Here is a 15,707-nt window from a genome sequence, read left to right on the forward strand (position 1 = left end):
AGAATTTTGAGCATTACTTTACTAGCGTGTGAGATGAATGCAATTGTGCGGTAGGTTGAGCATTCTTTGGCATTGCCTTTCTTTGGGATTGGAATGAAAACTGACCTTTTCCAGTCCTGTGGCCACTGCTGAGTTTTCCAAATTTGCTGGCATATTGAGTGCAGCACTTTCACAGCATCATCTTTCAAGATTTGAAAGAGCTCAACTGGAATTCCATCACCTCCACTAGCTTTGTTCGTAGTGATGCTTTCTAAGGCCCACTTGACTTCACATTCCAGGATGTCTGGCTCTAGGTCAGTGATCACACCATCATGATTATCTGGGTTGTGAAGCTCTTTTTTGTACAGTTCTTCTGTGTTTTCTTGCCACCTCTTCTTAATATCTTCTGCTTCTGTTAGGTCCATACCATTTCTGTCCTTTATCGAGCCCATCTTTGCATGAAATGTTCCCTTGGTATCTCTAATTTTCTTGAAGAGATCTCTAGTCTTTCCCATTCTGTTGTTTTCCTCTATTTCTTTGCATTGATAGCTGAGGAAGGCTTTCTTATCTCTTCTTGCTATTCTTTGGAAATGGGGTTAGAACCTACCAATATCAGCCAAATAGCTGGGTATCAGCCAAATGGCTAATTGTTTCCTTTCGGCTAAAAATCTCAGACCTATTGGAGGTCTCTCTCAACTCTCTGGCAGTTTGAATTCCTGGGTTTGCAGTTTAGGACTCAGTAGTTTCGTGAAAAACTGAATTTTAATTCCAAAACGACTGCTCTGAGGAGACAGCACAAGAAATCACTCCAACAAGTTTTTAATACCAAGCCATCTAGTGGAACTGAACTAAATCTCCTCTGAGCCCTCCTGTACGTTCAGTTTTCATGTACTGCAAACATCAATATGACCGCCTGTGAGAGACTGACTCCCTTTTAATTACTGCTTCAGATTTACTGTTGTAGGCTTTGGACCAGATAATCAGATTCATCACTAGGGTGCATGATGAAAGATAAATGGCCCAAGAGGGCCCTCCTTTAGAAAGAGCATGCAAAATTTAGTGCACAAACGCCATCATATTTATTTTGACTATTCAGGAGTTGTTAAAATTTCTCCACTTGTGTTCTGTCTATTCCCTCCGGCCCATTTAGGCTGATGCTCTCAAACTTGACTGCACGTGAGAATCACTGGGGACACTCTGGTTTATTTGGGCTTGGAAAGGGCTGGGCATCCATAGTTTTTAAAACCTCCCCAAGTGATTCTAATCGCACAAAACCATTGATTTAGGTAAAACTGTTAAGTAACTTCAACTTAGACAAATTATTATTTTACAAAGCTACTTGTTTTACTAATTGAATCAAGTTTTACATGATTTTGAATCTATTTTTTTCCTCTTAAACCACTAACTTACTTAAATTACTCTCCTCACTGGTCTTTTCTTTGAATTAAAATAATTTTAATTAAATGAATAATTAATTAAAATAACTCCAGGCAAGGGAGGAGGTCCAGGTTTTCTATGAGACCTTTGCTGATGGAAGTCGGGGGTTGAGGAGCGGCTGCAATCCTCCTGGGTGTTTTTCTCAAGAAGAACACTGATTGTCAAAAAGGTTTCTGTTTTGCTAGGCTGCCCAGTTCCTGTTCCTCTGGCACAAGAGAACTGTTTTGGCCTGTGTCATCTGGGAAGGGGCTTCTCTAGCATGGGATGTACAGACACCAAAAGAAATCCCAAGGAACCCACTGCCATGTGGCTTCTCAAGTCTCCAGTTAGTCCACTTTCTCTCCATCTTTCAGGAGTCTTCTTAACGTTTGTTTTATAATATGATGTTTATGGTTTTCAGATGTAATTAGTGAGGAGGATGAGGAGAAATGAATCTATTCTATCTTGTCCAGAACTGGAAGTTCCAGCTTGCTATTCTAGATCACGCACACCAACAGATTAGAAGATGTAGCTTCCTCCTTAGGGAGTTTACAATGCGGCTGAGCAGCCAGGAGGCATTCACTGTAGGAGAGGACAACCTGGGTCTAGTGGGGGAACAGGCTGCTAGTTTCCCTCTCTTTAAGACTAAAAATTCTCAAATGTAAACACAAAACTTAGACCTTTTCTGGAGCACCAGGTGGGTCCTCGGCCCATCTGGGGAAAACTCAGATAAGGGTTCCTTGGGGACCACTTGTTTGACCTAGCCAAGATGAAGTTCATTACCTTACCTTAATTTATTCTTCTCGGGGCCCTATTTCAATCCAATATCACCAGTAGCACCATGTCCCAAGCCCCATTTACTGGAATGGTATTTATTTCATCAGCCTCTTCCCAGTTCATCCATACTTTGCTAACGCTGTCAGGATTAGCTTCCTAAAAACCAAACCTCATCTTGTCTCCTAAACTTGTCCCTCTGCATTGCCAAAAGCAGTTGTTGACACATCCCTTTGTATGCTTAGTCGCTCAGTCGTGTCCAACTCTTTGTGACCCCATGGACTGTAGCTGCTAGGCTCCTCTGTCCATGGGGATTCTCCTGGTAAGAATACTGGAGTGGGTTGCCCTCCTCCAGGGGATCTTCCCAAGCCAGGGATCAAACCCAGGTCTCCGCATTACAGGCAGATTCTTTACCATCTGAGCCACCAGGGAAGCTCAAGAATACTGGAGTGGGTAGCCTATCCCTTCTCCAGGAGATCTTCCCAACCCACGGATCAACCTGGGGTCTCCTGCATTGCAGGGGGATTCTTTGCCAGCTGACCTAAAAAGACACAGGTACCCCATATAGAAAAATGCACAAGTGTTTGCACTTATGAACCCCTGAACTGCTTCCTTGTCTGAGAGACCATGTCTGCCCCTCCTCCACGCTTTCACAGCAAATCACGCCTCTTTGTTTTAGCATGTAATGAGCTGTCCTGGGATGACGTCTGTATATATCTGCCTCACCCACCAAACAATGAGCAGAGACTCTGTCTTCTTCCTCTTTATTTCCAGTACCTAGCACAGTGCCAGAGAAGGCAATGGCACCCCACTCCAGTACTTTTGCCTAGAAAATCCCATGGATGGAGGAGCCTGGTAGGCTGCAGTCTATGGGGTCGCTAGAGTCAGACACAACTGAGCGACTTCACTCTCACTTTTCACTTTCATGCATTGGAGAAGGAAATGGCAACCCACTCCAGTGTTCTTGCCTGGAGAATCCCAGGGACGGGAAGCCTGGTGGGCTGCTGTCTATGGGGTCGCATGGAGTCGGACACGACTGAAGCGACGTAGCAGCAGCAGCAGCCCAGCGCCACAGCACCATGGTCGACCTCAGAGAATCACAGTGTATTGAATGTGTGGAGGACAGTGAGTAAAAGGTAGAGACGAGGTCGAAGGGTTTATCCCACCACATTATCTCCATCCCTAGCACATTGTAAAGACGTCTTTATTTAGATATAATACCAATAAAAGAAAATCTTCCATGTGTCTGTTATATCAGAAAATCAGATTCTCCCTGCAGTGCACTAGAACTTCACTATAATGATTCAGTGGAAAGAACCTTAGCTCTGAACCTCAACCAGTAACAAAGAAACATGCTCCTTTATTTAATACCTAAGAGTTCAGGACCAGGGTCGGACCGTCTCCCAGTGATATGTGACAATGTATGGTGATGTCCGTTACAAGGGATGAGAGTCAGCGAACATAAAGTGATGATCTTATACCACTCTTGTTGAAGGAAGATCTTCTGGTAAGACTTTGTAAACGTAAAACCACAGTCAAAAAAAGAACTTTTAATTTCGTACTGGAGTATAGCCAATGAACAATGTTCTGATAGTTTCAGCTGAACAGCGAAGCGGCACAGGTACACATATACATGTGTCCATTCTCCCCCAAGGTCCCCTCCCATCCAGGCTGTGCTGTGCTTAGTCGCCCAGTCCTGCCTGACTCTTCCCGACCTGGCCAGGCTCCTCTGTCCACGGGGATCCTCCAGGCAAGAATACTGCAGCCACATGACAATGAGCAGAGATCCCTGTGCTGCACAGTAGGTCCCTGTTGGCTATCCATTTTAAATAGAGCAGTGTGTACAGGTCCATCCCAAACTCCCCAACTATGCTGACCCCGCATCCCCCACCCATCCCTCACACCCATAAATTCAGTTCTCTAATCTGTGAGTCTCCTTCTGTTTTGTAAGTAAGTTTCATTTGTATCATTTCTTCTTAGATTCCACATAGAAGGGATGGCATAAGATATTTCTGAGGAAGGTTTATTTTTTTGGATACATTTCACAGGCTTTTTAGAACACACACACACACTCTCTCCCTCTCTGTCATTTTCTCTCCTTCTCTCTCTCACACACACACACACACACAGAGACACACATACATATAAGAAACATCTATTGGAAGAACTGAATTTGGTGGCAAGTCCAACTTTCAACAAATGTTTCCAAACGTGAATCGGCCCCAGGGATACATATGTCCCCGCCCTCCTGACCTCCCCTCCCATCTCCCACCCTCTAGGTTATCACAGAGTACCAGCTTGAGCTCCCCGGGTCACACAGCAAAGTCCCACTTGCTTTCTGTTTTACATATGGTAATGTATATGTTTCCATGCTAGTCTCTCTGTTCAGATGCAGACCAGTTTTTAAAGTCTTTAACTGAATTTGTTGCAATATTGCTTCTGTTTTATATTTTGGCTTTTTTTTTTTTCTTTGGTCCCGAGGCATATGGGATCTTAGTTTCCTGACCAGGGACTGAAACCATGCCCTCTCCACTGGAAGGCAAAGTGTTAACCACTGGACTGCCAGAGAAGTCCCTCTTCTCTCTTTTTAAAACAGGATCTTAGTTGTATGTGTTATTTATCATCAAGGGAGGCGGTGCTAGGAAGTCACCACCAGGGTTGTGATTCTAAGGGTTCCAGAGTCAAACGAAAGCCAGGGGCCATTCCCTGCGAGCTTTGTGACCCTGGGCTATTACTTTAATTTTCTGAGTGACAGTTTCCCCTGGAGAGAAAGGTACAATCATCTGTATCTACATGGCTGCCACATGCTTGTTCTGGGCAGGTTGGTTGGCTTCTCTGCTTCTCCCACAGGCCTGTGCGAAGATTGGGTGATGTATTATTTCATTGCTAATGCCTGCCAAATGCACAGCATATAGTAGGTGTTCAAAAATATTGACTGCAGAAAAGGGAGCTCTGATAAGACACTTGTGTAAAAGGAAGCCTATTCCTGCAAGCTTAGAGATGTCTATTTATGTAATCCAGCATCTTTTGGCTAATATACATAATGATTGGCATATTTTGGCAAAGGTTTCCTAGGTGGCGCTAGTGGTAAAGAACCTGCCTGCCAAGGCAGTAGACATAAGAGATGTGGGTCTGATCCCTGGGTTGGGAAGATACCCTGGAGAAGGGCATGGCAACTCACTCCAGTATTCTTGCCTGGAAAATCCCTTGGACAGAGGAGCCTGGTGGGCTACAGTCCATGGGGTTGCAAAAGAGTCAGACATGACTGAAGTGACTTAGCACACATTTCTGTAAATGCACAGATCCTTTATGTGTACACCTCTATTCAGGGCTTTGTTTTAAAAGGATCTTGTTACTAACAATCTGACCTCTGGATAAATGAGTTAGTGTCATACTAATTTTCTCATACTTTAGTTTTTAAAGGCTTTGTGTTTTTTTAACGAGATAGCTTTTCAAAGGAATCATGCATGCGCTCTGATGATTGCTGCTTTCAGACACTGCTTTGATACATGTTTTACATTTGTAATTGAATTTCCAAGTACAGTACTAATGAAAATGGACTCTACCTTCTGCCCCAAAGCACCTTTTGACATTGTAAGTTGGTTTGCTTATTTAGTATGGTTTAGCATAAGCGGTGCTGTCTAACTCATACAACAAAAGACATTTACTTCCAAACACATGTCAGGAAAACAATCAATAGGGTAGCTTTGAAATTCTGACTTTCTTCTCTTATTAAAAAAGAAAGTGAGAGAACCTGGCTAGATGTCCCACTTCTTAGAAGTATTTTAAAACCATGTGGCTCACTCAAATCCAAATATGAAATAACTGAGTGTTAAAAGAAATTACAAGGAATGGACCATTTCACTGCTAAAGCATCAGAGCAAGAAAAGATTCTTAAAAAAATTAAACTGAAACCCTAACACCTTTATCTTTTAAAATTCTTCTTTCATACAGACATCACTTTTTTTTAAGAACGGAGGTTTCCAAATATCCGATATTGCTAAGCAACGCTCTTTGTTATAACAGGCAAAAATCTAAACGTTTGCATGAGATGTTCGAAATACTACAGCTCGCAGGAACTTGCTGAGAATTAATTAGGAAGGCAAGTTTATTACCCAAATAAATAAATAAACCCAAAGCCACTCAGTGTCTGACATTAGGGGTTATATACTTTCCATTAAAGAGGACTAATAAATATAGTTTAAAGGCTCAAGGGAGGAGTGAGGGGGAGAGGGCTGGCGAGCACCAGCTCAGGCGGTGCCAGACATCAGCTGACTGCCTCCATTGAGATTACCATGGAAACACCTTCTCCTGGGATATAGCCACGAGGGCAGGGTGCTTGAGAAATGTGATGGGGAGCAGAGCCGGAGGCCGATGGATTTTTAGCAGGGTTCACCCCTGTAGCACATTATAAGGACAATCCATCTTCCAAATGAAACAGTATCTTTCCAGCGAGTCACGTCAGATAGAGTAACAAAGCATGAAGCCTGGCATAATTACGATCCATTCACCTCTACAAAACAGTCACATCCTTTCAGATAATTGTCTCTCTTCTCTCCCCTGCCTGCTTCCTATTCTCCCTAGAACTAAAGGAGGTATTTGTGTCAATTAATTGGCTGCTTCCTCAGCCATCAAGCCCATGCTGATAAAAAAGGACTATATCAAAAACAGCCTTCACGGGCAGATTCAAACATTTTTCAAACCCACCCGTCAGGCAAAACCAACACAACTCTGCCAACAAAAGGGTAAGAGGAGTCCCAGCTGAGGTCAGGTTAAATGTTTCAGTTTATGTGGTCTCCCTCGACACCGGTGAACAGATTTTATGTTTATGCAAATTAAACTCGGTCTTAGCAACCAGCTCCCTGAGCGCTGGCTGGGGAGCACCCATGTCCACAGGAACTCAAAAGGCAGCAGGGCACTGATTCAAGCGATGTGCCTCAGCCATGGGGTGCAATTTCCCCCACCAGTTATAGGGATTTCTAGAATGATGAGTGGAGTTCAAGAGGCGTGATCAAAGTTTTGAACACAACATGACTAATTGTGTGGGCTGTTTCTTGCCTTTGTCTCTGCATCAAGCTGTGGCTACCAGGAGTCTTCCCGCTTTGCAAAACATTCAGATTCTGACCCCACCGTCCCCCATACAAATTTTAACCTTTCTTGACAACTGTATTGGAATTAATGTTTTAATTTTATATTACCACTTACAAATGTAGAAAGTGACTCAAGGGGGATGACACTAATTTGACAATAATGCAACATTCCTAATCTAACTGTATCTGGAAAGTTACACTGTGGTTAAAAAAGGGATCACTTGTAACTTGAGTATTTCATCCTGACTGCTATGGATAATTATTTGATCATGCCATTTGTGAGAATATTCTCAAAAACCTGTCACGGTTTCCTATTTTTATCTTTCCTGTGAAGAGTGCCTGGAATCTTGATTAAATGATAAATTGATTTTTGCTAATGCAAGGGAAAAAAAGGTCCCTGATTTATCTTGTAATTATATTTTACATAGGCTTATGTAAAGATCACTTGTCATCTCCTGAACACAAACCAACTAACCACAGAGAGGAGAGACATGATATCTGTAGTTAAAGATTGACTGAGACCCCAATGAGTGCTGGGTTATATAATTTAGGGTAACAGAAAAATAAATGATACCACAACATATCTGTTAGAATGGATAAAATTAAAAAAAAAATCTGGTGTAGAACTCTTGATCATTGCTGGTAGAAATGCAAAACGATAGTCATGTTAGAAGACAATTCAGTTCAGTTCAGTTCAGTCGCTCAGTTGTGTCCGACTCTTTGCGACCCCATGAATTGCAGCACGCCAGGCCTCCCTGTCCATCAGTGGATCTTATAAAGCCAAACTTGGCCTTATCACAGGAGCTAGAATTGTACTTGAAGGTTTTTACCCAAACAATTTGAAAACTCGTGACCATACAAAAACCTTGATGTGAATGTTTGTAGCAGCTTTATTCATAACTGCCCCAAACTGGAAGCAACTGAGATGTTTCAATAAGCCAAAGGATAAACCAACTATGGTACATTCATACAATGGACTACTATTCAGCAATAAAAAGAAATAAGCTATCAAGCCACGGAAAGGCATATACAAAACCTCGAATACTGATTCCTAAGTGAAAGAAGCCAGAATGAAAAGCATGATTCCAAGTATATGATATTCTAGAAAAGCACAACTACAGTAGAATGATCAGTGGTTGCCAGAGATTTGGGGGAGAGAGATAAAAGTTGTAGAAATACATAAGAAGTATCCATTTTCCCTTCCTGGCTGCCTGAGGAACCACCACCATGAGGAACAACACAGTAGCTATCTGGACCAGGAAGTTCCCGACCAATCAGCTATGGAAACAAATGATCACTGATGTCCTTCATCCTGGAGTGGCAACAGTACCCAGGACAAAAACTGGGGGGAAAACCAGACAAAATATGTAAGACTATTCTAGCTGTCATCTTCGTATTTGGATTCAGAACCATTTTGGTGGTGGCAAAGCCAATAGCTTTGGTGTGATTTACGATTTCTTGGATAATGCAAAGGAAAATAAATCCAAACACAGACTTGCAGAATGTGGCCTGTATAAGAAGAAAAAAAATTCAAGAAAACAGTGAAAGGAACACAAGAGCAGAATGCACAAAGTCAGCAGGACTGTAAAGGCCATCGTTGGTACTGGCAAAAAGGAGTGAAGACTCTGCAGTGATTTTATATGTGGTGATTGCCCAGATTTTAAATGAGAGGATTAATAAACTATAAAAACTTCAATACAAAAACTATCAAAGATCAAAGCATTGGCAGAATTTTGTTATAAAAAGAGACTGGTAAAAGAAAACTGAAAATAACAGGTATTGTAACTGATGGGCAGCTTATTAATAGGTAAATACTTGGTGGCCATTTTTATCTTAATTTTTTATGCTAAATTCTAATTGTGCATAGGAAAACATGGGATGTGTTCTATAAGTAGTTGGAATTTAGGCTACAGCAAGGGCAACATCAACTCGATGGACATGGGTTTGGGTGGATTCTGGGAGTTGGTGATGGACAGGGAGGCCTGGTGTGCTGCAGTTCATGGGGTCGCGAAGAGTCAGACATGGCTGAGCGACTGAACTGAAGGGCAATATAATAATAGCTTGGCTACAATGAAACATTTCCTAAAAATCCACAAGGCAGAGTCAGCTGTACACATGCCTTCTTTATTGACATGCAAGATATAATCTTAAGTGTGTGGAAGTATAAAACTGAAAGAAAATTAACACTTTCTGGGACTTCCCTGGTCGTCCAGCGGCTAAGACTCTCTGCTCCTAACGCAGAGGGCCTGGGTTCAGTCCCTGGTCAGGGTGCTAGATCCCACACGCTGCACCTAAGACCCAGTGCAGCCAAATAAATGTTCAAAAAATTAACATCTCCTGATTTAATTTCCAGCTTATAGGAAATACAGGGACTAGAAGAATAAGTTAAATGACCATGAGGAAACAATTAGACAAATCCAGACTAGACCAGTCCTGGATTCTTTAAAAACTCAACATCATACATACCAAGTATTAGTGAGGGTGCGGAGAAACCAGGACTCTCACGCTGAAGACAATGCAAAACAGAGCAGCCGCTTTGGAAGACAGTTTGGTAGCTCCTTACAAAGTTAAACAAATGCCATGAGGAGTACTTCCATTCATAGATAGCCACCCAAGAGAAATGAAAACACATGCCCACATAAAGTCTCGCATGTGAACGAATGTAGCAGCCAAACGTCCATCAGCTGGTGAATGGAGAAATGAAATCTGATACATCCACTCAATGGAGTATTACTTAGCAATGAAAGCTGAGAACCAGTGATACTCGGGACATGGATGAACCTCTGAAACATTATGCTAAATAAAGGACGCCAGACACGAAAACAGTATCTACTGTATGGTATGATTCCATGTACATGACGTTTTTAGAAAAGGTGAAATATGTATAGACACAGAAAGGTCAGTGACTGTCTAGGGCTGAAACTGAGAGTGGGATTTACTACAGATGAGCATTCCAGGGCTGCCATAACACAGTAGCAGAGCAGGTGGCTTAAACAACAGAAGTCTGTTGGCTCAGAGTTCTGGAGGCTAGAAGTCCAAGACCAAAGTGTGGGCAAGGCTAGCTCCTTCGGAGGCCTCTCTCCTTGCTTGCGGGTCTGTCTCCCCGCTGTGTCTTCTTGTGATCTTCCTCTGTATGTGTCTGTGTCCTAATCTCTTTTTAAAAGGACACCAGGTCTTACCAGGTGGCGCTAGTGGTAAAGAATCCGCCTGCTAATTCAGGAGATGCTGAATCCATCCCTGGGTTGGGAAGATCCCCTGGAGAAGGGAATGGCAACCCGCTCCAGTATTCTTGCCTGGGAAATCCCATGGACAGAGGAGCCTGGTGGGCTACAGTCCATGGAGCTACAAAGAGTCAGACACAACTGAGCGACACAGACAGACAGACACCAGTCATAGTAGATCGGGGCCACCTTAAGGTCTCATTTTAACCTAATTACCTCTTAAAAGATTCTGTCTCCAAACACAGTCCTATGTTAAAGTACTGGGGGTTAGGACTTTAACAAATGAATTCTGAGGGAACACAACTGAGCTTATCATAGTAAATGATACCTTAATAATGCTGTTTTAAAAGTCAATTTCATGAAAAATAAAAAGCCGGAGGTTGTGTCTAGAGGCACAGTTTTGGACTAAAAGATATGTAATGACCAGATCCAAAATATGAACCTAGATAGGAGTTTTTAAAAATAGGTATAAAAGACATTCTTTGAACAACCAAGGAAATCTGAATGTGAGTTGACCAACACATAATGGATAATTATTATATATTATATTTGGCATTATAGAAATGTTATTAATATTTTTAGATATGAAAATGGTGTTGTGGTTAAGAGAGAAGATGTCCTATTCTTAGGAGAACGCACACAGGGACATTTTAGCAGTGAAGTGTCATGAGAGAGAAAATAAGTATGACAAAAAAGAAATTAAACACTTAATGAACCTAGGTGGAGGGAATATGGGTATTTCTTATAATATTCTTTTAATTTCCCTATACATTTGAAAAATTTTATAATAAAAAGTTGGAAGAATACAATTAGCAGTGAACTCTGAAGGGGTAGAAAGTTCTGTAGAAAAGGCACCTACCTGTATCCAAGATTTCCTTCATTCTTTTCCTTCCTGGCTAATTGACACAGAAAATATACTCTTCTAAAGCTCACATCCAGTTATAGCTTTTTATAAGTAAGAAATGATTAGTGTTTGTTTCTACTACATAAAATCTAGAATAAAACATACCATAGATTTTAGAGTTTTAAAAAATTTGACAGGGAGCTCAGTGGTAAAGAATCTGCCTGCAATTACAGGAGACCCAGGTTCAGTCTCTGGGTTGGGAAGATCCCCTGGAGGAGGCCGTGGCAACCCACTCCAGTATTCTCCCTGGAGAATCCCATGGACAGAGGAGCCTGGCGGGCTACAGTCCATGGGGTCACAAACAGTTGGACACGACTGAAGTGACTGAGCACGCATGCACGCAGCAAAGAGGTCACAGAGTAGAGATGGCTAGAGGGTAAAGAATTGGCCTGCAAAGCAGGAGACACAGAAGACGTGGGTTCAAACCCAGGGCCAGGAAGATTGCCTGGAGGAGCAAATGGCAACTTACTCTAGTATTCTGGCCTGAAAAATTCCATGGACAGAGGAGCCTGGCAGGCTACAGTCCACGGGGTTGCAAAGAGTCAGACACAACTAGGCAACTAAGAACTAAGCACATTTAGAATAACAGATGACAAAAGCAAAGACTTTTTAAAATAGGAGCAGCAAACTGGTGGCCTGTGGGCTTACAAGATGTGTTTGTTCTGTTTGGCTTACATGGCATTTAACAATCAGGAGATATTACCTATAATATAGACTTCAACTTTTCCCGGGTGAATCCAAAGATCTGGCATATGGGTCTCTAGAGAGGTCACAACAGATTACAGTGGTAGCTGCTCCCTGACCAGTATGAACTTCATTCATTTCTAAACCTGACTCCTAAAGGAATTTTACTTTTTCACAGAGGAAATGGGTCAGCAGCAAGCTGTCCCTTCCGCTAGGATTTGCTGTATCCTCAGCTCTCTCCTTCATATGGATACAGCTAATGAGAATGTTGGGTTTCCCTGGTGTCTCAATGATAAAGAATCTGCCTGCCAGTGTAGGAGATGTGGGTTCGATCCCTGGGTTGGGAAGATCCCCTGGAAAAGGAAACAGTAACCCACTCCAGTATTCTTGCCTGGGAAATCCCATGGGCAGAGAAGCCTGGTGGGCCTCAGTCCATGGGGTCGTAAAAGAGTCAGACACGACTTTTTAAACTAAAAAACAACAACAATAACGAGAATACTATATTGGGAGGAGGGTGAAATTGAAGTGGGAGATTTTGGAAATTTATTATGATTTTACAGTTCATAAAATCTCTGCCCAACAGTAATTAAAACTGTCATCGGCACAAAGATAGACAGTAGACCAATAGAACAGAGTAGAGAAACTAGAAAGAGACATATGGCCACTCTGATTTATAACAAATGTAGTGCTGAAGAGCAAGTGGGGAAAGATGGTCTTTTCAATATGCGATGTTGGGCCAATTGTTTATATGGGAAAAAAATAAACCCTGAGCTGTTGCCTTGCACATACACAAAAATCAATTCTAGGTGGACTGTAAGATGTCAATATGAAAGGTGCAGCGATAAGCTTATAGAATATGATAGATGAGGATATTTTCACAACCTTGGGATAGAGAATGCTTTCTGAAGGAAAAATAAAAAAGCATCAACCTCAGAGGAAAAAACAGATAAACTGAAGTACATCAACATGAAAAATGTTGCTCACAGAAACACTAAAGGAATGAAAAAGCAAGTCACAGAGCTGGAGAAAGTATCTATAAGATCTATAACTGCCAATGGGCACATACACAGAATATAAAAAGAACTTCTAAAAATCAATTTTTAAAAGACAGCCCAACAGAAACACAGCAAGAGACATCAACAGGCAATTTACAAAAGAGGTCCAAATGACCAGTAAACACACAGAAAAGGGCTCAACCTTATTAGTAATAGGAGTACAAAGAAAACCCACAATATGTATCTGTCAGTGGATCAATGGATAAAGATGTGGCATACATATATGATGTAGCATTATTCAGCCATGAGAAACAAGGAAATCCCGCCATTTGCAATAACGTGGGTGAATCCTGAGGGCATTATGACTGAAATAAGCTGGACAGAGATAGACAAATACTATATGACTGCCATCACCAGTCTTTCTGGCACCGGGGATCGGTTTCGTGGAAGATAGTTTTGCCATGGACTGGGGATGGGGTAGGGGCGGTGGATGGTTTCAGGATGAATCAAGAGCATTATGTTCATTGTGCACTTTATTTCTATTCCCTGGTAGCTCAGCTGGTAAAGAATCTGCCTGCAATGCAAGAGACCCCATTCGATTCCTGGGTCAGGAAGCTCTGCTGGAGAAGGGATAGGCTACCCACTCCAGTATTCTTGGGCCTCCCTGGTAGCTCAGCTGATAAAGAATCCACTTGCAATGTGGGAGACCTGGGTTTGATCCCTGGGTTGGGAAGATCCCCTGGAGAAGGGGAAGGCTACCCACTTTAGTATTCTGGCCTGGAGAATTCCATGGACTGTACAGTCCACGGGGTCGTAAAGAGTTGGACTTGACTGAGTGACTTTCACTTTATTTCTGTTATTACATCAACTCCATCTCAGATCATCAGGCATTAGATTAGAGGTTGGGGACCCCTGCTATTGATATCACTTATACATAGAATCTAAAAATGAAAAACTCAGAGAAACAGAGAGTAGAGTGGTGGTCACTAGGGGCTCAGGGGGAGGTGGGGAAAATGAAATGTTGGTCAGAGGGCACAAACTTCCAGCTAGAAGATGAGTAAGTTCTTGGGGCGTATTATACAGCATGGTGACTACAGCTAATACGGTATTACATAACTTGAAAGTTGCTAAGTGATCAGCTCTTCAGTGTTCTCACTACAAAAAAGAAATGGCAATTACGTGGTGTGATGGAGGCGTCATCTAACACTACGGCGGTAATCATACTGCAATAGAGCAATGTATCAAGTCAACACACCTTAGACTTACACAATGCTATACGTCTGTTATATTTCAGTAAAGCTAGACCCGTCCCCCACATGTGTAACTACCACACACCTACCAGAATAGCTAAAATGCAAAAGACTTTCAGCTTTGCAAATAAGATCTATACCATTTTTCTAGATTCCACATATATGCGTTAATATATGATATTTGCTTTTCTCTTTCTGATTTCACTGTGTATGGCAGTTAAGGGAGAAAGGGAGGGGCGGGAAGAAGTAGGAGATTGGGATTGACACATATACATGACTGATACTGTGTATAAAAGAGACAAGTAATGAGCGCCTACTGTATAGCACAGGGAACTCTCCTCAGTGCTCTGTGGTGACCTAAATGTGAGGGACATCCAAAAAAGAGGGGATACGTGTATATGTACAGCTCATTCACTTTGCTGTATAGAAGAAACTAACACAACATTAAAAACCAACTATACACAAATTAAAAAAAAAAAAAAAAGACTCTCAGGACCTAGTGTTGGAGAAAAAATGGAGCAACTGGAACTTTCACGTGTTGGGGGTGGGGTAGGGTTGTAAACCAGTATGACCACTTTGGAAAACTGGAATTATCTACTGAACTGAACAGCAATTTCATGCCTGGGTACTTGTCCAATGAAAAAGTATGCATCACTTGGGGCTGGTGTACTGGGATGACCTGGAGGGATGGTACGGGGAGGGAGGTGGGAGGGGGATTTAGGATGGGGAACACGTGTACGCTCGTGGCAGATTCATGTTGATGTGTGGCCGAACCAATACAATATTGTAAAGTATTCAGCCTCCAATTAAAATAAATAAATTTAAATTTAAAAAAAACTATAAAAAAAGTATGCATCATACCAATACCAAAACACATGCATTAGAATGATTCTAAAAATCTCAAATATCCATCAAGATGTGAACAGATAAACAATTTGTGGTGTATTTGACAAGGAAATACTACAAAGTGGTGAAAATGAGCAAACTAGAATTACAGGAAACCACATAGATGTTCCCATGAACATAATGTTGAAAGAAACACAAAAAGGAATACACAGTGTTTGATTTCACTTACATTAAGTTCAAAATGAGCAAAATTATGCCTCTGAAAAGGAAAGAAGAGATAGTGACTGGGAGGGGGCATATGGGTTTGTTTGTTTGTTTGTTTTTGGAGTCTTATATCTTGATTTTGGGAATGGTCCCAAAATTATCAAGCTATAAAGCTATGGTTTTTCTAGTAGTCAGGTATGGATGTGAGAGGTGTACCATAAAGAAGGCTGAGAGTAGAGGAATCGATGGTTTCAAACTATGGAGCTTTGAGAAGATTCTTGACAATCCCTTGGACAGCATGGAGATCAAACCATTCAATCCTAAAGGAAATCAACCCTGAATAT

General features: G+C 41.8%; 1 protein-coding gene and 1 pseudogene across 5 annotated transcripts in view; one reads left to right on the forward strand and one right to left on the reverse strand.

Moving 5' to 3' along the window:
• MYO1D (myosin ID) overlaps positions 1-15,707 on the reverse strand; it is a 361,374-nt gene that overhangs the window by 121,811 nt on the left and 223,856 nt on the right. The gene's annotated exons all lie outside the window — the stretch shown is intronic.
• Positions 8,425-8,879, forward strand: LOC129649623 (40S ribosomal protein S24-like; annotated as a pseudogene).

The sequence above is a fragment of the Bubalus kerabau genome, chromosome 4, assembly GCF_029407905.1.
Source record: "Bubalus kerabau isolate K-KA32 ecotype Philippines breed swamp buffalo chromosome 4, PCC_UOA_SB_1v2, whole genome shotgun sequence".
In the NCBI taxonomy this organism is placed as follows: Eukaryota; Metazoa; Chordata; class Mammalia; order Artiodactyla; family Bovidae; genus Bubalus; species Bubalus kerabau.